Source organism: Monodon monoceros, unplaced genomic scaffold (assembly GCF_005190385.1).
Source record: "Monodon monoceros isolate NGI ecotype Baffin Bay Population unplaced genomic scaffold, NGI_Narwhal_1 Super_Scaffold_21, whole genome shotgun sequence".
In the NCBI taxonomy this organism is placed as follows: Eukaryota; Metazoa; Chordata; class Mammalia; order Artiodactyla; family Monodontidae; genus Monodon; species Monodon monoceros.
The window spans coordinates 65,595,975-65,618,499 of NW_021703778.1; the positions used below are offsets into that span (position 1 = coordinate 65,595,975).

General features: G+C 44.7%; 1 protein-coding gene across 4 annotated transcripts in view; it reads left to right on the forward strand.

The window, feature by feature from the left end:
* Window positions 1–22,525, forward strand: part of TLN2 (talin 2) — a 443,808-nt gene that overhangs the window by 144,590 nt on the left and 276,693 nt on the right. The window contains exon 1 of one of the 4 annotated variants that reach the window (XM_029237654.1): window positions 13,945–14,000. The exons of the other annotated variants lie outside the window; for them this stretch is intronic. The gene's annotated coding sequence lies outside the window, so the exon portion shown is untranslated. Of the gene's footprint in view, window positions 1–13,944; window positions 14,001–22,525 lie in introns of those variants that run through there. 4 annotated transcript variants of the gene reach the window in all.

The following is a 22,525-nucleotide window of genomic DNA, read 5'->3' on the forward strand; positions in this document are numbered from 1 at the left end:
CTAGAGTCTCAGGGCGCCCCTTCCGCTAGAGTCTCAGGGCGCCCCTTCCGCTAGAGTCTCAGGGCGCCCCTTCCGCTAGAGTCTCAGGGCGCCCCTTCCGCTAGAGTCTCAGGACTTGTAGTGTATGCTTCCTGTGGGACATTTGTATCCTTAGCCATCTTTTCATGTGTCGTTCCACAAGATGATACATAATGATAACCGGAAAGGAAGGTGTGAGGTTTATCATGTATTCCTAGAACAGCTTGTCACCAGATACCTGGGAAAAAAACCTGCGCAGTATGGCCAGGAAGGGTCATATTTTCCTGAAAAGGACAGGTATGAATTCCGTAGCCTTGCAAAGATTCTAGGCTCTGATCTGCTTTGGAACACTTTTTGTTTCCTTGAGCACCCATTCCTAACTTAACCTGCCACCGAGCCATCCTACACTTTGTATTCTCTTCTTCCACCCACTGATCATCTACTCTTCTGGGGAGAAAAACCTTTTAAAAGCAAGTTTGAGTAGAGTTACCAGAAAAAGTGACAGTGTGATATTTCCACACTAAGTTGTAATGGAAGCAAAGAAACCTTATCACGATAAGTTAGATTTATTCTGGTTTTCCTTATTCGTTATTGGTTGGGGCAACATAGTCATTGCATTAATAGCTTAAGTCAGTGAAGATTTGGGGGTGACCTCAGGGAACAGTTCACTAGATGTATTACGGTTTTTCTTTTGTTGACTGATGTATATAGGAAAATGGGGGCTAAAAAGCAGTACATTTCTTTGCTCTTCCCTTCATAAATTGCTGGTTGCAATAATGATTAAGGTATTAGGGGGAAAAGTCCACATTCTTCTGTAGAAGAGGAAAGGAATGGTGGGGAAAAGGTAGGTTAATAGGGTAGGAAACATTTCTAGTGAGGAAACCTTTTTAACCTTGCATCTGCATGGTATGTCTTATCCTACTGTGTGTGTGTGTGTGTGTGTGTGTGTGTGTATAGATGTGTTATTTTCCGAGTTTTCTTGAAGTGTTCCAGGCATAGCAGAGGCTGCAGATCTTCTGCAAATTTGCATATCCTTTTATGGTCAACTAAATCAATAAGGAACAATTGTTCCCTGTTCCTGGACGGTGGTCTGAAATGCATACCGCTTTGGGTTTGCTGGTGAGCCCTTGTGCAAGCTTAGCCTGCCTGGGGCGTATTGACAGTACCGTGTTCCAACTGGGCACTCAATAAATATTGAACGGATACCCGGAATAGCAGCTTGAAGCTGAGGATGTTTGTGTCCCAGACTGATCCTGTCATTTCTTGGAACAAGCACCAGGGGAGGACGTGGCTATCTTTGTGCATCCCCAGTCTAAGGGATGTTTTTTCCTTTCCATATTCTGCTGGTTCTGTGAAGCAGTAGAGCCGGCCATGCAGGACATTAGGTGGGGCTGGAACATTCTGAAAGACTGGAAACTTGATGATGATGAGAGGGGAACAGCCGTTTCTGCTTCTTAATGGCAAGAGCAGGTCCTTTGATAGGAGGTGTGGCTGGTCTGCCTGGCAGACAGCGTAGGGAGGGAAATAGGCAGCGACTTTAGTCTCCCGCATCTCTGAAGAGGGTACTTTCCTGACCTGTTGGTGACAAAGAAAAGCAGTTGCTGCAAACCACATGGCTTTAGTGAAAGAGATTCTTGATAGGGACTTCGCCTTTAACACAGGGCTAGACAGTTGAGTTGGGACATGGCTGATCTGCCTCTGTCGGATTCAGGGAATGGATTTAAAAGCGTGGACAGAGATTTTTGTGGTGGTGGTTGGCTGGTTTCTTTCTTTGGTGGGACATCAGCTATTTGGGTTCACCCCTCTACTTTTGCCGTGTTAATTCTGGTTCTTTCATTTCTTGGCCCATAGTTGTGAGCTGGTGAGATGTTTTTGAAAGGAGAAGCAGAAAAGGTGGTGTTCCAGACTGGCTTTTCAGGAGATAGGTTTTCTAACCTCACTTTGTCCTAAGGTTTGTTCTTTCTGTCCAGTCCCAGGAACAGGAGAGAGGGTCGCTCGCTCGTAGCATACAGATCCAGCGAGTGTCTGGGCCAGTGATAGCTTGTGAAGGCATCTTGGCACCATGGACAATGTGGATAGAAAAGCAAAATTAGGTTGGTCACTGGCCACAGAGCGAAGGCAGAGCCCTTTAGAACAGGAAGTGCTTTGAGAACCATCTCTAGTAGCCACGTGGCTAACATAAAGGGCAATTTTGAGAGCATCTACAGACTTGAGCAACTAGTAGAACTAAATTCCTCATGGTAATTCTTGTGATATGCAGAGACTGTTAGAAGACATGGAATGTTTCAGTTGACAGGCCTTTGATCTGTAACATTGTCTGCAGGGCCTGGTAAATGAAATGCAATCTGTGAACCTCTTCAGAACCAATTTATAACCCAGGAAGAGAAGGCAGTGTTAATCAGGGAAGAGGATGAAGAAGCAGTATTGAATGGATGATTCTGGCTATTGAGCAAAGAAACCAAAGAAACTACTGGTCTCTAGGAGGGGAGGATTAATGGTTACTAAGCTCTCTATCATTATAGGTATATACATATTAGAAAGGTATTGCTTTACTCTATAGATCACTTATAGTGGTGGTGTAAATTTTATCAGGCAGCCCTTCCATTTCTATAACCTGTTGAAAAACATGGTCAGGTGCTATTGATATAGACCTTAACTGGGGCAACAACATCCTTGCGCAGGAGACCTGTCATGCCACACACAGACGGGTTGACTTTGAGTGGCCAGGACTATATCGATCCTTTGGCTATATCAGCATCTTTGCTGCTTGTGTGTGAACATGCAGTGCATACACACTTACTTCCCCCTTTCTCATTTTCTTGTTGTCATCTTCAGTGGAAACAATACTGGGTCCCGATATCATTCTTCAACTTACTCATTGTCTCCTACCCATCACTGTGAAGGGGGATAAATCTCAGTCTCTGTTTATTTCGTGTCCCTCATTTAAACCTTACAGATGTACCCCTGGGTGCTCTAAAGGGACCTAGGACTGCAAACACAAAGGAGGATATAAAAGGCTTGGAGGTGATCAGAGCCTGTTGACCTGTGAATGCCTTGGACTGTGCTTTTCTGTTTTCTATTCTGGTACTGCCCCTAGGATGATTTTATGCAGGTGTTGGAAAGGTCTGGGACTTGACTTTTTAGAACTTGCCGAGTTAGTCTACGTCTTCACTGGAAGGGCTTCAGTGATCTTCAGATGGGAAGGCAGCCTGATGAATTTCTGATCTTCATCCAGCTGTTACTGCCAGTCTGGTTGTGAAATGTGACAGGACTGTAGCCAACTGTGTAATGTTGAAATGTGTTGCATCTGAAATTCCTTTCTATCTTCTACATTGCTATGTGAAATAAGAGGGTATGACTGGCAGCGACCAGGAGGTTTAAATCACATTTTGAATTTGCTTAAAGAGATTTATTGGTTTTCTGCGAATCACAAGACATTGTGCAAGGGGCTGTTTAGAAGGAGTTGAAAAATACACAGAACTTGAAATCCAGTTTGAGGTTCTGCTTGCAAAAGGATCATTAAAAGTGTAAGGTTAGGATATGGATGACAACTAAAATCGAGGGAGTTCTCAAGGTGGGAGCTTGGAGGAGACAAGAAAACTATGGTTCTGGATATCTGCCCTCACAGGGGTAAGGACTCCAGCCTGAGTCTAGAAGACCAGACAGGATTTGAATAAAAGAGAACAAGGGAAGAATATTTTAGGCATAAATGACACACACAGGTGGGAGGTGGGAGTGGATGAGGTATGTTGGTGGACAGTATACAGACTCTTGGAATAGTAGATCTATGTATGTGCTAAGAGAAAAGGGAAAGATCAGCTTGAAAGGTAGGAGTGGGCATGCATCATGATGCTTTGGATAATAGAAAACCTGAATTAGCCTAAACAATGAAGATAACTCATTGATTCAATCACCTGTCAAGTTGCAGACATGGTTCTTGAGATTTTCTTAGATTTCTTCATGTTCCCAAGATGGCTGCCAGCAGCAAGGCTACATCCTTCTTTGTTCACATCTATAACCATCAAATAAAAGACCTGAGCTTTGTTCTGACTGGACCAGCTGTAAATTATGGGCAGCTTTGAATCCCAGGGTAAATGATCTTGAGTGAGTCTAGACTTTATCCTGTGGGTTGACCCACTTGGGCTAATTACAGATTTGTCTTCATCTTTGATAATCAGAATGTTTAACCTTGGCCTTAAGTATCATCTTCTCATGCCCAGAAAAGTTCTTTGGTGACCAGTTTTCCTTCTCATCTTCACTGGCTGCTTTTGCTCCTTGCTAGGACTGCACATGCTCAGTCAACTAGCTGACTTATGTTGAAAACCCTACAGAGTGCCAAATTTGAATGGCTCTGGAGAACTACCTCTCCTTTCTCCTGTGGGGCTCTCTGAGAGTCATGCCGCACTCACTCAGAATTCCTCTGTGGGAGGTTACTCAATTGAGTCTTCTGCTTTTTCCCATTAACATTAGTCACAAATTAGGTAGAATTGATGAAGTTCAACAGTGGCATTGAGAGGCCATCCATCCATCCGTGCATCCATTTATTCAACAAATGAGTACCTGCTATGTGCCAGGGACTGTGCTTGCCACTGGGGATGAGCCCAGGTATAGCACATAGTCCCTACCCTTGAGCTCTCAGTCTGGTTGCAGAAGCACAATTCTGATTTTATGGGGTGGATATCATATGTAGCATATTGGAGTTTAGAAAAGAGGCGTTTGTCTCAAATGAATGTGTTAACAACAGACGACATTTCCTAGCTCCGCTAGATGCTGAAAATGGACTTAGGGGATAGAGTCAGGCAATGGGAAATGTGATCAATAAATCAAAGATATAATGATGGCATTTTCAGTAATCCACAGGTGTTATTCTGTGGCTGGGCTATAGTTGTTAAAGAAGTGGGAGGTGGAATGGACCCTACAGATTCCCAACACTTCCATCCAAGATTCCAATCAGTAGGCCAGGGATGTGATCTGGGAATTACATTTTAATCTCTGACTTCTTGGGGGGTCCTGATCCTGGTGGCCTGAAGCGTCCTGGCCTGGAGTGCCGAGTGTGGGTGTGGAGCAGCACATGTAGGCTGGAGTAGAGGAAGAATAGGAGCCTGAGAGAGTGGCAAGAGAGGCTGCAGGAGGAGGGAAGACTGTCGTTTCTAGGGTTGAGTGCTCAGCAGGACCCTGTAGGAAGTTGAAGGCATTTGACAGCAGGACCTGTAATCTCCAGCAGAGCATACTTAGAACAGTAAACAATGTCTCGGCCTTATTTTTTCACAGTTGAGCTAAAACATCTTTCCAGAATAAAAGATTCTTGAATTAATCACTTGGCTCTAAACTCATACAGCCAAGAATTCAGGTTCCAAACTCCAAGTGCAGTTCTTAGTCTATTAGTCTGCCTCCCACTTGAGAATTATTTATCCTTGTTAGGTTAGTACAGTGATTTTGAAATGCTCTTGAGTGACCCTTGGAGGCCACTCTACAAATTGCTTGATTCACTATTTAAAAATAGGATTGATTCAAGACTGAATAAATGTATAATATTAAATCCACATGGGGGGCAGTGTGCAGTAAGGATACTTGTGGGGGGGCACTTAGTTGGGCCTTTTTTCATAGAATCATTAAGACCTAGTAAGACTTTAAAATTTTCTTCCTCAGACAGGGTAACTGTAAGAACCGTCTCAAAGGTTCGTGACTTGATCTGAAAGTTGCTAGGAGTGTGTTGGGTTCTCTATCTCATGAGCAGTATACTACACATTATACTTTCCAAATTTCCTATGCAGTGATGATTTTTACTTTCCTAGTGTTAAAAACAGAAACTAGATTTCAGACTGGTGCCATGTTTTACATTATTGTTGGAGTTACCCCATTCACCATTACAAGTGGAAATGATGGGGAAAGTAGCACTTCTCAATATAGCTTATAACTGCTTTGTGTTTTCAGTTGTGTTTAATAAAAATTTATTAAGTTTGAAAATAAAGGGGCACCAAGAAATAAAGTAGGAGAGCTGCTTCGTCCTTGACGAATTTTAATTATTTTTTTTATTTTAATTTTATTTAAATAACTTTGTTTAAATAACTTTTTTTAAATAACTTTTATTTAAATAACTTTAATTATTTATGTAGTTTTAGGCATTAAAGTGTACATTGATAGAAGGTGTAAAGATTCAGGTCACTTAGCACAGGATTTCTCAGTCTTGGCACTGTTGACAATTTGGGCCAGATAATCCTGTTGTTGGAGTCTGTCTTGTGCATTCTTAGATGTTTTGCAGCATCCCTGGCCCCTACCCACTAGACCCAATCAATGATAATCACCAGTTGTCTCCAAACATTGCCAAATGTCCCCTGGGAGCGAAATCACACCTGGTTGAGAACCGCTGAGTTAGCAGAGACAAAAAAGCTTTTTATGGATCTCTCTTGACTCTGCTGTTAATCCATCTTTTGAGAATACTGCTCTGTCTAATAAAGGAAAAGGCGTACAGTTGATTATCGTTATTTAAGACCCCATATTTGCAAATTTGTCTACTGGCTAAAATTCATTGGTAACCCTAAACTCAATACTCCTGGCCCCTTTGCAGTCAGTCTTGGACACACACATGTGCAGAGAGGCAAAAAAAATCTGAGTCACCTGATGCATCTGTTCCCAGCTGAGGTCAAACAAGGTGATGCTGTGTCTTCTTGTTTCAGCTCTCAGTCTGTAAACAACTATCCTTTTCACAGTCTATTCAGTGCCATGTTTTTCAGATTTTTGTGTTTCTTGGTGATTTTGCTCTTTCAAATGGCCCCTAAGTGTAGTGCTGAAGTGCTGCCTAGTGTTTAAGTACAAGAAGGCTGTAATGTGCCTTATGGAGAAAATGGGGATACTTTAGGTAAGCTTCATTGAGGCATGAGTGATGGTGCTGTTGGCCATGAGTTCAATGTCCGTCATATCTGTCCATCTATCTGTCTGTCTTTAAACAGAAACACAGATATCACAGGGTTATATATTGATGAGTTGATGAAACTGCTGTGACTGGAGGCTCATAAGAACCTAACCCTGGATTTCCCCTTGGAGCAATAGTCAAGTATTGACTAGTTCAGTGTCTGTGGTGACTTTGCAGAACATAACTACTGCAAATAGCAAGAATCAACTCTACTATTACTTTCCTACCTTATGTTTCAAAAGCCCAGATTTTAAAGATCTAAGGTGATATATGTATTAAGCTACATTGTTTTTCTTTATAAAAATTAAGATAGCCACGTTATAGAAAACTGGTAAAGCATATAATTGCAGAGTCAATGGATATAGATATGTTTAAAGCCATTCCATACCTGGCCAAAAGATGGTACCTATTTACAGTGCCCCAGCAATTTACTACAGTGCCATTTTCAGTGCATCTGTGCCAGCATTATTTTGCATGTTTCATGGTTTTAAAATGACAAAATTGATACATGTTAGAGAATTCAAGTAATACAGATATTTAGAAAATCAACTGTAAAAGTCTCTCTCCTTCTCACCTTTTCCCACCTCTTCCTAAAGAGTGTTAAGAATTTGGTGTGTGTCATTTCAAGGCTTTTAATAAATGCACATAAAAATAAATGCATCTTATAACCATAATTTAATACAGAAGGGACTGAATACTTGCCTACTTTGTGTTATGCTTTGTTACTTCATATAACTTAGGTGGAAAAAAATGCTTCCTTGTTATTTATAAAATACTTAAGTTGTCAGGAAAAATTATATAAATAATGGTTCTGTTTAATAGTTATTGTTTAATTTTTGTGCTAAGAGATTAGCTTGTGATAAATGTCTTTTAATTTGTAGTTATTTTATTCCTGGTAGCCTAAGCTACAGAACACAGCAGTTTCAGTCTTGGAATTTTATGACTTTTTTCTCACTAGGCTTGATGGAGGATTTCAAAGAACTGAATTTCCTGATAGAAGAGTACTTAATCAGTGGATGCCAATGGGTAAACTTTGTCCAGGATCAGGCAAGATGTGTAATATAAATTAGTACACAGGTATTTGTACTAATTTTTGATTAGTACAAATGATTACGATGTGAGGAACACTTTTGCGTCAAAGTGATCCTGAAAGAGGACATTTGAGGGATGGCTGATACTCACTTGTGAGTTTCACACCCATAGGGACTACTTGGAGTGACTGGGAATCCTATAGATGAGATTTCCCTGATCTAGGGTGAGGAAGTGAGACCTCTTTGTACCAGCTATTGATACTAAATAGACAGGAAATTTTGATTGAGTTTTAAGCCTTACTTCCATCAGAAAGCTATAGTTTTCACATAGGGTGACTTAAAGAGATACCATAAAAATGCTCCTGGGAAAGAAAGACTAAAACATTAGTAGTATTGTTTGATGGAAACTCAGAACTGCAGACCTTTGAAACAAATGACATATGCTATTTCTAGGATGATGGGACAGGGAAATTGTACTGATTTAGGATTACCTGTTGACTATTTAGAAAAAGGTAAAATAAAAAGCATGACTTTACCAAGAAGGACTGTTTCTGGAAAGAATGGAAAAGATGGGATCATGCTACTGGCTGAGTGTGAATTTCTCCACCTCACAGTGAGACAGACCTAAAAGATTCTATTTTGCAGGGCATAGGATTCTATTTTGCAATAAGGGAGTGTCACTTAACGTGGTAACTTTGCACCTTGATCCCAAATTCAGCACTCCAGCAAGACTCCAGTAGCCCTTCTGGTAGATGTGAAGAAAACTCAGGGTTTTGGCAGAGACCTGGATTTTTAAAAACACTTTTACAATGCATTTGTTAGGGAAAAAAAAATCACAGTTTTCGAGTTTTGTAAAAGCTGTCCCATTTAAAAGGAAAAAAGAACACCCCTCCCATAGGTTAGGAATTACGAGGTCCCTTCCCTATGAGATTCTTAGTTTACTTATGGGATGATTGTTTGTTTACTTATGTATTCAGATAATCATCAAGGGCATAGTTTCTCTTCCAGAACATCTATGGGAGAGGCTCTAAGGAAAATGTTTAAAGGAAAATATTTCAGGTGATTGTCCACGCGGTCCTCTTATTTTTATTCCTGACAAATAGCAAGCATTTGTGAATATCTATGAAAGGACTTACTTGAAGTATTCCTTTATATTAACTTTTTTGTTGAAAAAAGTTTAATAATATATACAAATGTATATTATTAACAATATTTGAATTCTCACTTGTTATGAAATACACATTATAGGAAGTTTAAGAGTAAAAAGTAATAGACCAAGTTGTGTTCCCCCCCTCAAAAAGTCTTTTAAAATAATGTTTCTTTACTGAATGTCTTTAGCTTTGTTTATAAAATATAGAAGGTTTAACCATAGTGTTGCCACATCTGTGAGCTTTTCTATATCTCACAGAGAAAGAAGATAAGAGTCTTCTTTGTACATGAGAGTCTTCATATTTTTTTTTCTGGCTTTATAGTTTTGTGGTTTTTTTTTTTTTTGCGGTACACGGTCCTCTCACTGCTGCAGCCCCTCCCGTCGCGGAGCGCAGGCTCAGCGGCCACAGCCCACGGGCCCAGCTGTTCCGCAGCACACTCCCGGACCGGGGCACGAACCCGCGCCCCCTGCATCGGCAGGCGGACTCTCAACCACTGTGCCACCAGGGAAGCCCCGGCTTTATAGTTTTTCACATTTATACTTCTTACCTACTTGGAATTTGTTTTTGTGTCTGTTAGTGGTATACTTGTAACTTAGTTTTTGTTTATGTGTTTACTTTCCCAATGTAATGTGTCAAATAGTTTGCTCTTTTTACTTACTTTAAATGATAAGTTTATTGTCTCCTTGATATCTATGTATTTGTTTTTCATATTCTCTATCCTGTTATTTATTTGTGTGATGATATCACACCATTTTAGTTACTATAGCTTTACAGTGTGTTTAGTTTTGTCAGGCTAGATTTCTCTTCATTATTTTTCAAAAACATTTTAGTTATCTGAAGCTTTTTCTCTTCCAGTTAAACTTTAGAATCGGCTTTATAAGTTCTGCAGAATATCCTGTTGCGATGTTGGTTGGATCATACTGATTTTTTAAACTGGTAGAGGGATAATTGCTGTCTAACAATATTGAGTCTTCCCATCTGGGAAATGGTAGTTCTCTCCATTATTTGTATCTTCTTTTACTGTCCTTCAGTAAAATTTAAGATAAGATTGATTTGGTGTATTTATAGGTAGGTTTATTTTCTAGGTATTTTTTTCCGCTTTCCCTCCCTCCCTTCCATCCCTTCTTGATAACGAGTGGAATTTTTAAAAATGACATTTTCTAAATGGTTACTGTATCTGACCATCTATAATTGACTAGATTCTAGGCAGACAGGCATTTCATTAGCAAAAAATGAAGAAGGCCTGCCTCCTTTCTAGTATTTTTACCTTACTTCATTTCTCTGCATTAGTTAGAGCGTGGAGTAAAATGTTGAGTAGAAATAGCACGTGTCCTTGTCGTCTTCCTCATTTTAATGGGACATTACTTGTAATTTACCATTTGTTGGCTGATTTCCACACATTTATGATTTAGTTGTCTTTACTGGACAGTATTCATAAGAAAATGTCAAATTGATTATAATCGGGGGAAATGTTTAAGTCACTGATTTTTTTCCCAAAGGACGTGGCAGTGATGTGAGACATGCCACGCACACAAAACATTCCTGATGCATTGAGGTGCTCCTTCTTGGTTCTCCTCTAAGAAATTCACACCATTTGGAGCCTGCTGAAGCCTCTGAGGAATTCCTGGACCACAGGACCTCTGCAGCAACCCTAGGCAACGCTTTGGGCCAGGCTAACTTACATGAACCTGGTGATCTGATTTATCTGGAGGGTGTGGGTTCAGTAGAGGGGGTCTAGCCAGTGGCACAGACGCAGGTTGGGGTGGAGTCTTGGGGTATAAAAGTCATGTTCTCTTTAAGCAGGTGGAGCCATGTTGTAAATGTGCCCTGAGAATAAATTGGTAGGGTTGAAATTCAGAAAATCCTTACTAATGGTCAGATTCAGAGGCACTTTGGGGACTGCACGCGGGCAGTGAATTTAGACATGTCAAGAACCAGATGTATCAGAGGAAGAGAATGACACACACAGGTGTGTGATGCGATAGCCCAGATCTCTGGCACTTCCGTGTGGTTGAGAGGTCAGTTTCTGGGTTGCTAGAGGTAGGCTGGCAGAGTTAAAATTAAAACCACAGGCTCAGAATGTAACCTCAGTCCTTACCTTGTAAACAGTCATCGTTTTTTGCAAGTACATTCCACTACCTGGGAACACTTCTCCTAGGTAAATTCAAAATGACCACGTGTGCCTGAAAGACACCAGCCCTTAATACATTTACAAGAAGGGTTTTCCAGCTGTGATTCCTTCCTGGAGCCCTGTGTACTCTGTGGAGGCCTGTGAGCGACCTGCAGAACTGGGGGCTCCAAGTCTTGTGCCCCCATTTCAACCAGAGCAGCTCTGCCTTTATGAATCTGCATTGCTTATTGGCTTCTGAGTAAAGTTACATTAAAAAAAAAAAAAAAGCAACACTTGGCTGCTTAAAAGCAAAAAACCTTGAAAGCCATCATTGTCATTCATTTTACTAATTTAAATCATGTTTGTACAGTAATGTTGATATTGCCTACATAACTACGGGCATTTTATATTCCCACTCAACTGCATTTCTCAATGCAAGTTTCCTCAAATACAGGATTTAGAAATGATTTCCTCATCCATTTTATGTACACCTTACAGCAGTTAGTGTGTGCATGCATGTGATTGGGTCAGTTGTGTACATGTCATATTTCCTGATAAATGATAAGCTTCTTACCGACCCACCTGCTTGTGTTGTCTTTATTTGTTTTCTGTCTCCACTCCCACCCTCATCACTGAACACCTCTCACAAGTCCAGGATGTAGTTCCTGATTCCACTTGGACTGCTGTGAATGAACGTCCCCTTGCCCTTCTGCTCATGATGTGAACAAGAAAGCAGGCTGGGAGGAGTTCAGAGGCAGGATTCCCCAGCAGCCTGACATGCCTCTTGCTTTTCAGCATGCAGACCAGTTGTTAATAAGAGAGCGCTAAGTAGCCTACCCCGGGGATTGCTGTATTTTACTAGGATCACCAAAGATTGAGGCAGGAGAGCTGGCCAGCAGAACCTCTCCCAGTTCTGCGTGGGCTACAGTCTAAGTAAATGAGGCCAGCGGATGTGGCCGCAGCCCAGAGGAATTAGAATGAAGTCTTGTTTCACAGAGAGATTATCAACTTTCTCCTCAGTGTTCAGCTACACCCTTCCTGCTCTTCCTGGGCAAATTGGAGTCCCTTCTCTCCTAAGGAGCACCATCTGGTTAATCTGGCCCAAAGTGAGCTGTGCTCTCCATTCTTGAGCCAGACTGTGTGTATTCTCTCGCTAGCACTTTCTTGCAGCCGTGCTGCCACGTTCTGCAGTTATCCAGTGAGAGGTTTTGTCTGTCACACCGGCTCTGAGATAGCACTGGGCACACATTGGGTGATTATTTCAGGCAGGGGTCTTTGGTTGTGGTAGACACCTATTCACATCAGTTTGGTAAACAGGGAAGGTTTCTGTGTGTCGTCTTTGATACCAGAGGATGGGAAGTACAGCACCCATGGGGCTCAGGGGAATTGGACTGAGACACTCAAGGTGCTCTTCTGGGCTCCCGCACCTCTGATCCTATCTTGGGGTGTCCTTGATCCTCTTGTTATGCACTTGACCTTGCAGGTCCAGCCCCGGCCTTTCTGACTTCCTAACTTTCCAAGCTCCCTGCCAGGGTTTCATCAAACAGAAAGGCTCAGTGACTGGGGACAATCTTGGCAAAAATTGGCTTGTTGGAGCCAGGTCACCTAAATATTAGGTCCCTGGCCTGACAATGGATTAACTGCCTTAGGTTCAGAGATCCACCCCTTTTTCTTGGAAAAAGGCGTCATTCTCTGCACTAGTACCCCGTGTGGCCTGTTGCTGTTCTCAGCCCTCACCACCCAGAGGGCTTTGGTGGAGGGGAAGGGGAGGAGGTGAGGCAGGCCCCATGGTCCTTGAGGCTGTATGGACCACAGAATGTGTCTCTTACATTGCTCAAGTATTTACTAAATAATGAAATGATTTATTCTCTTTGCCAATTCCCATATTTGCTGCTTTGAAGTGAAATTTACCTCTAACCTCTGTCTTTCCTTGTAAGAAATGTCAGTCATGCTGGAATCTGTCTTCCAACTGGCCCATGACCCCCACCCTGCTCCTCAGCCCGCCTTTGGGGTTGGATCCCAGCTGAATTACATAACGAAGGCAGCCAGATAGCATCGCAGTGCAGCCCTGCCAGTCCTTCCAGGAGGCAGAGTGAGGAACAGCTCCACCGAGAGCAGCCTCGGCAAAGATGCTGTGCACAGATAGGGCTTTGCGGCCCCCTTCATCCCCTCTCACTAGCTGAGCCTGCAGAGCTGGCCGGGCAGCGAGAGGCTGTGTGTGCAGCCCGGGAGTGTTCCCCTGGGTTCACATGGCAGAGAGTGCAAACGATTTGACTTTCCAGCTGTGCAGAATGTCCCTGCTCCCCCCCTTCCTCTACCGAGTAGGGAATGAAAAAGAAATCATTCTAAAACGACAGAGAAGAAAAGACCGAGCTTGCCTGATTCACAGGAGTTGGTGTCTTGTGCTGTGCATTGCGGCTTCATCAGACCCATGTGGTATTTTGGAGTGGCGGGAATAATAGGGCTTACACCTAATCAAGGAAAAAGAATTCCAAACAAAAGCCCTGGTGGGGTTTCCTGGGCTGGAGCGTGATATTGTAGTAAATGGGAAGCAGAGTTCCGCCCTCCAATCTCTGGTCTGATTACACAAATTAGAGCAGGGGCCCTGTTTTCAAAGGAATGTGACACGCCCCATTGGGGCCCCTCCTCAGCGGGTGTGTCTGCATTTCCTTAAGCCCTCTCCTTACCAGTTAATGCTTTCACCAGAGGAGCCAGAGCCTTGCGTGGAATAATTCCGAGGCCTTCCTTAGGGTCTCTGCCAGGGGACCATTTTACAGGTGAGTTTACCTTATGTCACAGTCCTCTAGGGAGTCCTGTGGCTGAATGCGCCACCCTTCTCCTGCTTTGTTCAACAGAAAGTGCATGCAGGGTTCTGACATTCCAGGAACAATCGTCTACATTTCCAAGCACCAGTGAGCCAAACACTTTGTATGGGGTAGAGGAAAATGTTTAGATAAAAAGTCTCTTTTCTTGGAAAAAGGCGTCATTCTCTGCGCTAGTACCCGGTGGCCTGTTGCTGTTGTCAGCCTTCACCACTCCTTTTCCAGAATATTACCGACCCCCTGGCTTGGCCTTTCTGAACTACTTGAGGGTTCCCTGATGGGCCAGGTTCCTCTCAGGAACTCTGCCGCTTGCAGTTTCCCACCCACCCCTTCCCCCTTTCCTCTCCTTCTCTTTTCTTGTCAACCTGCAGATTTAAACATCCTCTTCCCTGAGAAGGCTCCCCTTACTCCTCTCTCTCCTGTCCTGACCCCCCACTTCCCCCCGCCGTTAGATGCCAAGGACAGTGTCTTACTCATCTTCAAATTCCTGATACCTGGTGCATCACAGGTACACCTCTGCGGTTTGAGGGAAATTCTCTCCTTTTCAACTAATGACACGTTCTAATTATATTTTCTCTAGAGCCAACTTGAAGCCCCATATTACATAAATATGTCTCTATGATAGCCTCGACGACTTCTGATCTTGAAAAAATGTTTTTTTTTGAAACCATTTTCGTTTGTTTTTACCCACATGTCTTGCTGCCTTAGCTCGTGTGTAATTTCCACGTGCTGGGAGTGCAGTAACTATGCGACAACCGAGGGGTCCCTGAGGCAGTGGCCTGAGCCCTGGTGTCTGGCCTGTGGTCCTCACTTTTATTTATTTATTTATTTATTTACTTATTTACTTACTTACTTACGGTACGCGGGCCTCTCACTGTTGTGGCCTCTCCCGTTGCGGAGCACAGGCTCAGCGGCCATGGCTCACGGGCCCAGCCGCTCCGCGGCACGTGGGATCTTCCCGGACCGGGGCACGAACCCGCGTCCCCTGCATTGGCAGGCGGACTCTCAACCACTGCGCCACCAGGGAAGCCCCGGTGGTCCTCACTTTTGACTTGCGCTTTGTGAAGGTAACAGCCGAATAGTGAGGGTGAGATGCGGTCACACAGGTGGTGGTACCCAGCTCTCTGACTGCTCCTCCCTCTGCCCCACCTCAAGCTAGCCTTCCTGAAACGTTCCTATTCTTCTAAAATGCCCCAGCCTTCCTGCCGCTTCCTGTACGTGATGTCCAATTGCTGTGGCCCGTCTCCAGTGCGAGCTGTGCTCCCTGTCGTTTTCCAGAGTCAGCTCCCCCTGGCTCCTGTGGGATACCCCTTTCTGCAGTTCCTTCACGTCCCCGCACCAGTATTCCCCAGGATGACTTTGGATGACCCCACCCACCACAGTGCGCATCCCATTATATCGTAATCATTTGTGGGTCTCTCCTCCCCCGGATTTGGAGGACGGTTCTGCGGCAGAGCCCTGGCTTTACCTCCCTCCTGTGTTCCTAACCCCTAGCCCAGAGCCATACGTGCAATTCCTACTCTTTGAGCCAATAAATTAGTTCATAGGGGACATTTAATTAAAAAAAAAAATAACAGCGTGCATATCCTCCGTGGTGGTGTTTTAGCTTTTAAAATGATTGCACATGTCCTAATACTGTCAGAGGTCAGGGCTGTAAACAGGTCGTGTCCTATTCCACAGGTGACGAAGGGAGACTGAGGGGCTCAGAACCATAGCCGCACGGCTTGTGTGACGCATAGTGGTGACCGAGACCTGGGCCTTCAGAGGCATGTCTGGTGGACTTTTCCCCATATGTCAGACTCCTGTAGACTTGATGGAAGTCACATTCTGGTAGGAATCGGGTAGCCCAACTTTCTGGCTTTATCATGGGGTGCAGAGGTGGTCTCACAGGTAAAAGTAAAGATGATCTGATTGGCCTTTTCCCATGATGGTGGCAACCCCCCACCCCCGCTTTTAATCTACGAAGATTTCAGACCTGGATGAGAGAGTTCTGTGACCACTTCAGGTTTTGCCTAGGTTAGCCACCTCCTGGATTATATACCTTATAGATGTCACACTTTGGTGTCGTTTTTCCTAAACGTGTTAATTTTCTCATGCTATGTAAGATGCTGCATTTTCCCCATTGACATATATGTTTTCAGAAACGATTAAAAATATCTACTTGTTGCCTGTGCCCCACAGAGCAGAGCTCCATGTTGGACCTGCTAATTTGTGCGTGTCTGCTTGCTAACGCTTCACCAGCAGCAACCCCAGACAAGCTGCTAATAAGTGTTAAAACACTGTGGGTGTGCATGCTGGGTGATGTCCCAGCTAGCACTCAGGGCACAGACTTCTTCCTGACGTGCCAGGGGTGAATAAAGTTCATAAATATTTTGAGAAGCGTTCACAATATTCTTTCAGTACAGTAAAAAATTTCATTAGTTTGGAATAGCGGGAAGTCACCTAACTTAGAATTATAAGGAAAATTTGAAAGCATTAAAGTATCTCCACGATAAATTGCACTGGGTTGACAGATGATGTGTACCTGAAAGAGCTTTTTGAAATATGATCTGTGCCCCCAATTTAAGACATTATTGCCCAGTAGAGGGTTTTAGAGGATCTATGCTCATGGGGATTTAAGAGCAACAATTAACATGCCACTTCTTAATTAAGTGCTTCTGGGTTGCTGGAGGGGTACTCTCTGGCAACAGTTGCACCCTGAAATTCCTTACATAGCTCTGTATTAATCTGAATGAACCTGAACCTGTTTTGATTACCCTTGTTTTGCTAGGCAGACCCTTTAACCTTCCACCTGTGTAGGTCTGGGGTCATCTCACATGATGAGTTGGTATAGTTCATGGTAAGGCCATCCTCTTGCGGTTCAAATCAAATATTGGAACGTCTGCTGTCTGCAGCAACGTTGGCCAGCTTTCGACAAGTGGCAAAATGTACTTCCTGCCCACAAGAAGTTTCCAGTCCACTGTAGAGGACAGACAAAGAAACTGGCCCTGGGGTAGCATTGTCAAGGCCTGGGCTCTGGAGTCAGACAAGCCCTGCTGTTTCCTAGCTGTGGGAGTGAGTGTGTCACTTAACATGTTCAAGCCTCAGTTCCTTCATCCGTGATGATGATAATAACTACCTCTAGTGTTGCTGTGAGGGAAAGGGAGATGATACAGGTAAAACTATCAGGCTTAAGTGTGCATGGTTTATCTGATTGGCTGTTGCTAATGTGGGAAAGAAATAACTAAACTACAACATGGCAAATGTCCTGTTAGACCAGGTATGTGTGGTGTTCTGTGAAACCAGGTGTGAACAGGTAACTCCTGATAGGGCGTAGGGGGCCAAGAGGGGCTGGTGTCTGGGGAAAACGTTAGGGATGGAGCTGCATGTGAGCAAGTCTTCAGTGCTTCTGACTCATTCCCTTGGCAAACGTCTATTGACTTAGGATATACCAGAGACTTCACTAGGCTCTGGGGTTACAGGAGTGACTCCAAGATAATAACCCATGCCTTCCTGGAACCTGCATCCCAGTGGGAGAGAGAAGAAGGGACGCACACACCAGTGCGTGTCCGAGCACTGACAGGGAGGGTGTAAGGCCGATGCTGGGAATATGAAGTAATTAGATGTGCCTAGAAAGTAGGGTGCACGGGGTCGGGGGGAAGGAGCCATGGAAGCTGAAGAGGGAAGTAGCACTCACTTGTGAAGGGTTCTCTGTGGCCTTCTGAACAACTCCGGCAGCAGTGGGGAGCCATGGGAACCTTCATCTTTTTTTTTTTTTTTTTTGCGGCACGCGGGCCTCTCACTGCTGTGGCCTCTCCCGTTGCGGAGCACAGGCTCCGGACGCGCAGGCTCAGCGGCCATGGCTCACGGGCCCAGCCGCTCCATGGCATGTGGGATCTTCCCGGACCGGGGCACAAACCTGTGTCCCCTGCATCGGCAGGCGGACTCCCCACCACTGCACCACCAGGGAAGCCCACCTTCATCTTTTTCCTTAAATAGGAAGTTCATTTTTCTTCTGCTCTTAATTTTAATACCTAGTCATTATAGAAAATGTGTAGCAAAATTAAAAAGTAAAAGAGAAATACCCATAGCCCCACCACACAAGAAAAATTTGTATTTTGACTAACTTCCTATCAGATTTTTCCTCCATGGGGTGGATTGGTTGTGATCGTACTGTAAGTACAATTTATTCTGGTTTTTCTACTTACTACAGAGTAAGCATTTTCTCAATGTCATAAGCAGCACTTTTTCAGCTATATATCTAGTCGAGAGAATGAAACCCTGTCAACTTAGCTCCTTTTTTGGATCTTCAGGTTGTTTCCAAGTTCTTATTAGCATGAAGAATGAAGGTTTAGAGTCCTAATATATGAAAGCCTTTCTGCATGTAAGATTATGCTGTGATGATAGATCACCATCATTGTGATTACTGGCTCAAGGGGCTGGGCATTTCAAAGGCGTCTGAAATGCATTGTCAGAGTACTTGGCTAAGAGAAAGCGCTGGCTGAAAAGGTTGTACACCTTTGTGTGTCCCAGAGATGCCTGGAACCTTGGTGGAGGTTGGAATCCGAGCAGTTAGCCGATGTGGCCTCTCCTAGGGGCGGTGGCACTGCTGACAGAGTGACAGGACCTTGCTTGAGTGTGAGGTGCGTGCCTTTATGGGGGTCATTAACTTTAGCAGGGGATGATGCTGGTTTGTAGATGAAGATGACATGTGTGGTTTAGGAACTCCCTCTTCTCTGGTCCCCTGTGGTCCTTACGATGTAACCGTTCACTTAGATGTCACTGTTCCCGTTTGGATGGAGTGCTCGAGCCTCTGATACTGGGCATGAGCATTTTTATGTACCTAATTACTGTTGAACCCCATTAGGTAATGGGGTCAAGGGAAAGGGGCCTGGGCAGTGGCTGAGGCTTGGGCCAGGGACGGGGCCCGTGCCACAGTGGGGCTTAGGCAGGGGCGCCTGGCACAGAGCACTGCAGTGGGGCTGGGGGTGGTACAAGCCTCCTGGGCTCGAGTGAGACAGAGCAGAGTGTGACCCGGGGCTGAAGACACGGGCTCTGCAGTCTGCTCCAGGTCACGGTTCTGGCTCCTGCACCAACTCGCCCAGCAACCTGGGGGCAAACTGCTCAAGCTCCCTCTGCTTCACTTTCCTTAGGAACAGGGCCAGTATCTTTTTACTTTCTTTTTTTTTTTTTTCTTTTTGCGGTACGCGGGCCTCTCACTGTTGTGGCCTCTCCCATTGCGGAGCATAGGCTCCGGACGTGCAGGCTCAGCGGCCATGGCTCACGGGCCCAGCCGCTCCGCAGCATGTGGGATCTTCCCGGACCGGGGCATGAACCTGTGTCCCCTGCATCGGCCGGCGGACTCTCAACCACTGCCCCACCAGGGAAGCCCAGGGCCAGTATCTTTTTACGTGCAGCACTAAACGATATTTTTCAGGCCTATATATGTAAGAGGTATCAATTTAAAGGAAAGGCAGAAAATGATGAAATCAAAACCCAGAATAAGTAATTACCTCTTAACGTTGTTGAAAGTTACACAGTGGTGTGGCTGGTGGGAAGTCCTCAGGAAGAGTCAGCAGAGGTGGTTGATGATGACGACCCTTTATCCGAGGGCCCTCAAGGTGTTGGAGTTTTTTCTCCCAGACCCTCTGGGAAGGGTTGTGGCTTGGGGTGGTGCTCTGCCCGTGACAGGTGGAATCACTTTTCTGACCATTCCCCAGAGCTCGCCCTTTGGAAAACATCTTTGGCCCAGGCTTTCAGGGCCAAAGACATATCCTCAGCCCCACCTTCCTGAGCTCTTTAGGAGCTGCAGGCAGAAGCGTCGGGGGGATGCCCAGGTATATCCTGACCCGGCCATGCTGAGGCTGGTCAGGCCCAGTGTTGGACCATGGAGTAGCTTCCCAGGGCCGTCGTAACCAATTACCACAAGTTGGGTGGCTTATGTAGGGGAGGGAAAATAGCTTTCTCTCTACCTTTCTGAGTTCTCTACCTTGCTGAGATCTCCTGTAATAAAAGATTGACAAGAGAAAAACAGAAGTTTATTGACATGTATCACCTCATGTATAATGGGAGATATACATGGGGTAACAATGAGTAACTCTGAGAAGTAGAGATAGAATTCAGGCTTAAATACCACCTCAGTAGGGAAAAGGGAGGGAGATGTAGGCCTCTTTGGAGAGAATAAGGGATTTTTAGGGAAGATGAATGGACTCTTTGAAGAATAGATGGGAGGAGTGATAACAAAATTTGTCTGGGTGTGCTGTCAACTTCCAGTCTCCTCTCCGGAGGTGAGGTGAGTCAGTCTTCCCTGGTTGATGAAACTGCAGGGGAGGGATTTAAACAATCGAATTGCTTTTCGAGGTTTATCTTGGGGCAGATAAGGGGAGTTCAGAGAAAGCCTCTGCTTGCATTTGCTGTTTCTCCCTTGCCTACAGCTCAAAATAATCATTATCCCCAAGCGGCTTATTTCGCTGCCTTTCATTCACTACATCAGAAATTGATTCTTTAACAGTTCCGGAGGTCCGAAGTCAAAACTGGGGTGTTGGCAGAGCCGTGCTCCCTCCGAAGGCTCCAGGGGAGAATCATCCCTGACCTCTTCTCACTCCTGGTGGCTCCAGGGATGCCTTGCCTTGTGGCTACCGCACTTCACACATACCCCTGTCTTCTGTGGCTTCTCTTCTCGCTCTTATAAGGACACCTCTCATTGGATTTAGGGCCTACCCATGTAATCCAGGATGATCTCAACTCAGTATCCTCAATATCCCCATGTAAATCTGCAGACTTTTTCCAAATCAGGCCATATATACAGGTTTCCATGACTAAGTTGTGGACATAGCTTTTGGGGGGCCACTATTCAACCCCTTTAGGCCAGAGGTTGGGTGTGAGTTCTCATGGGGGGGACTGAAGGGTGGGTCTACTCTGACCTTGCCCTCCGTACCCCAAAGCATGGACACTTGGGGCAGGGCATGTCTGGTCTGGCTTTCTGGGTCTAGCGCCTCAGCACCTTTCTAGGAGACACCGGGAGATGGAGAAAGTTCCCATCAGAGGCCGCATTAGTCCAAGCATTGGTGCGCAGGATTGCCAGGATGTCGGGATCGCCATCGCTGGCACACCTTGGCTCCCAGACTTTCTTGAATGGATAGTAGTTGGAGTTGACGTGTGGTGTTGGTACAGTCTTTAGTCCAAAATCTCTTGGCTTCTCATGTAAGCAGGTGAACTTGGTAGTAATTGTAGCCGCATTTGAATTTTTGTGATAAAGTGGGGTGAATGGCTGTGAAAAAAGCAGCTCTGTGGCCCGCGAGAGAAATTGTGTGATTGTGCAGATCAGGTGTAGCTGAATTTCAGTTACCAATAGTATCTATTATGTAAACAGGCCAGCTATGTGAATGTAAATAGCAGAAATCAAACAAGAAGAGAATCTATGATTGGTCCCCATGGAGGTCAATGGTGGGTTATATTTCAGGGTTAACAGTCAAAGATAGTCTTTCCCGGCTGTAAAACTACAGTTGACGGAGCAGTAATTAGATGTGAGTTTGTCCTCCTTTCTGCCTTCTTTGGGTCAAAGTGCTGTTAAATTATTTGGTGATACTTGTTCTCCCTCTTCCTTCCCTCACTGTGTAGCTTTCCTTATGCCCCTGCCTTTCTTCTTCCTCTTCTCAGAGCTCTCCTGTGCTGTTGAAAATCTTACTGCCCTGTTGAGAGGAACTTGTTTTCAAAGTGGTTGCAGAGGGATTCCATCCAAAAGTTGAGGTGGTCTTTGCATCCAGACTTTTCCATCCCAAAGTTTTACAGATTGGTCTTCTTGAACCACGTCTCCTCTTTGCCACCATGGGAAAGGATGCCAGACTATTCCTTGGCTCTATTCCAAGTGTGTCAACAGCCAGTTAATTTCCAGTTCACCAAGGGCAGAATAATCTTGGGTAAACATGGCCGTTGGAAAAAAGCAAATATTGGTCTTGGCAGTTGTAGTCTCTCAAGTGTCTGGCCCCTCTTGTGTTAGTGAACAAAAAAAGAGCTACACCAGAGAGCGTGGCATCACATACCACATCTGGTTAAAGAATATTGGTAGAAATATATAAATGCAGGACTTGTAAAAGATAATATGATTCTCCCTTCCTCACTCCATCCCTCTGTGAACAAGTCTGAATCTTCCTTTAGCCCTTAATTTTACTTGTTTAAGCCTGGGCTTCTCAACAGCCCATTGACATTTAGGCCACATAATTCTTTGTTGTGTCGGGGGGGGGGGTCCTTTACATGGGAGCATGTTGAGCAGTGTCCTTGGCCTCTACCCATCAGATGCCGGAAGCTCCCCTCCCTAATTAGTTGTGGCAACTAAAAGTGTCTCCAAACAATGCCGAATGTCCCCTGGGGGGCAAAATCACCACTGGCTTAAGCCAATCCTTTGCAAAGTGGTAGCACATAAGGTGTCCTGAGTTTGGTGATGGAAGAGTAAGGGTGTGTGTGTGTGTGTGTGTGTGTGTGTGTGTGTGTGTGTGTGTGTG